Genomic DNA, 2,915 nt, shown 5'->3' with positions numbered 1-2,915 from the left:
TTAACAAGACTTTGAAAAAATACAAACAAAGTACTAAATTCAAATCAAAATACAATGAAAATACTCATCTATGATAGAAATTAAACTCTCCTTGTATATCAAAAGAAATCTCCTTACAATCCTCTCCAAGAACAAAGTCAAAAGAAAAGAAGAAATCTCTCACTCTCTCTCTCTTTCTCTCTCACCTTGCCGCCCCACTTGGGGCTCACACCCAAGCCTTATTCTATTATTCTCTAAGTCTTGTTCTCCTCTTTCAATTAATTCAAGAGTCTAAGAGTTGTTTAAAAATATTTCCAAGCCTTTTTTTATAATTTCCTTAGAGATGCTTAAGTGTGTCTCCAAAACTGTCCAGATTCAATGAATCTTCAAAATGGTGCCTGAAGTGCCTCTTTAAAACTCCATATAATCTTCCTAAATTCTTCTAGAAAGTCCCTTTTCTCATTTTCATTGAATTCCCCAAGAGATGCATGAAGCACCGCTTCAAAAATCATCCAAATCCGACGTATATTCTAAAAGATATGTTGAAAATCGTCTCCAGCGCCTAAGCGCCAATTTTAGATGTTTTTGGGAGCTTAAGCCCCCCCTTCTCTATCTGGTGGCACCTAACCTAAGTGCCATTTTGGGTGCTTAAGCGCTGGGTGCAGGCACTTAAGTGTCCGGTATAGGTCCCCTTGGCTCCGGTGTGCCCCGATTTGATCTGATTTGCTCTGGTTTGCTCCGTTTTGGTCCATTTTTATTCCTTTTGCTCCAATCACTCTAAATTATTCAATTTGATGTACCTAAAACAAAAAACACAAGAAAGCATACCTTTAAAGTACAATATCATTATAAAATGAAGCATGAAAAATAGTGTATTTTTAGGCGTATCAAAATCCCTCAAACTTAAACATTACTTGCCCTCAAGTATTATTACATTTTTAAAATAATTTATGTAGATTAGAGTTAATGGTTCATCCTTTAGAATTGATAAAATTTTGTTCTTACTAAAATTTTATTCTAAAAGTTCTAATAATGTGATAGTTCAAATTAGAAGAACTTCTAGTGAATCAGATTAGCCCGAGGTCTAAAATCTTTGTCTTCAAACTTAGGAATTTGTTTTCATGTCTAATTCATAAATATATGCAGATTTTTCAAACTTCAGATCCTATGAACTTTACTTTCTAGACTTAAGAAATCTCTTAAAAATAATTTTTACTAATATAAGTATAAAAATCAAGCTTAGGATTGTTCTAAGTTATTTACTCTAGAAAGACTTAAGTGAAACCAATTTTTGATTAGGACCTCTCCTCAAGCTTCTCCTCACTTTTTTTTTGCATTTTCTTTTTCTTTTTCAAGATTTTTTTGATCCATTATTATTTTTTCTTTTATTTTATTTTTTTTTGTATGTGAAGATTACTATATCTAGAGAAGTCCTTAAGTAATTTTGAATTCCACTATCCTCCTCTAAAGTTAAAACTTATTACTTTCCTTCACTTGAAAAGATGTATATTATTTTTTAAAAAAAGCACTTTATAAGAGAGCCTTAAATGTTTGAAAGTAAGAATTCTAAGAATCCTTAATTTAAAAAAAAAAAAATTTTCCTACTAAAGATAAAGTTCTCAACTAATTATCCTTAACTCTAGGTTCACCCTTTTCACTAAAAATATCAACTAAGTTTTCCTACTTCATTTCTATATTTAAAATTTTAACATCAGTAAGATGACTCCATATAACAATAATCGTTAGAAATAAAATAAAAATTTATTTGTAATAATTTTTAAAACAAGTAAAGTTTAAATTTGAAACATTTTTCTTCCCCCCCCCCCAAACTTAAGCTCAAACATTTTTATAATTGAAGAAAAAAAAAATTTTTATCAATGAAGTACAAAAATATGCGGCAGGGAAAGATCACTTTTACAATTTACTACACGTCCTACAAAAATATCAACAAATAACACATGGTAGAATATTGCAGTAGAAAGTAAATCTAGCCTAAACATGCTTGTCATAACACTATAAAGGAATTTTAAATAATAGAACATGTACAAACTGAAGATTAAACAGTAACACATTTTAAACTTCATATACGAATTGCTGGATGCTAACAATTTTAAAATATTGAGATAATTTTTGTCTTCTATAAAGACTCATTTAACTTGACTTACAAACACGGACACACAAACTCCAATCCATAGACTCACAGATTCATAAACAAACAAAGACTGAGGTTAATTTGATCTCCCTTCTACTCACATTTCCCCTCCTTACTTTCAATTTCTAACGGAAGAACCTACACTAATAAAGTGGGTGTATTATAAAACCTTCTATCATTATCACCCATGGACTAGAATTACTTCATGTGTTACCAATTTCAGGGTTACTCTAAGTCTAAGGCATACACAATCTGGTAAATATAGTGTAGTTCATCCAGATTTTGTTCATTAAGTAAGTTCATGACCTTACCCGGTGAAGACAAAGTCAGAGTAAAGGAAGTAATAGAGTTGACATAGTGGTCCAATTCCAAACTCTACATGCTTTAAGGTAATGCTCAGCTCCAATTGAGAACTACGTCGTAGCAGACTCATCAACCTGCTATTACCGGAAATCATATAAAAATCTCATCAAGATGAAGGAATTACCTCACAAAATTAATCTAATCCACTCTTACACATCAAACACAGATCAAAGTCTAACATATCACTATTATCCAATCCAACATAACAACAATCACAATAAACAAATAATAAAGATAACCATGGGTTGCCTCGCACGAAGCGCTTGGTATATCATAGACGACCCGATGTATCCAATTTTACTCTGGTTGCCCCAACATCAGAATCTCATTCATTTTGTCTATATACCATGGAATATGCCATTAAGTGATTTTGAATAACTCTTTCTTATGAGATCTTTTACTGATTTCATCATTCAATTCA

This window comes from Phalaenopsis equestris, unplaced genomic scaffold (genome assembly GCF_001263595.1).
Source record: "Phalaenopsis equestris unplaced genomic scaffold, ASM126359v1 Scaffold001170, whole genome shotgun sequence".
Taxonomy (NCBI): Eukaryota; Viridiplantae; Streptophyta; class Magnoliopsida; order Asparagales; family Orchidaceae; genus Phalaenopsis; species Phalaenopsis equestris.
This window is presented reverse-complemented; position numbering follows the sequence as displayed.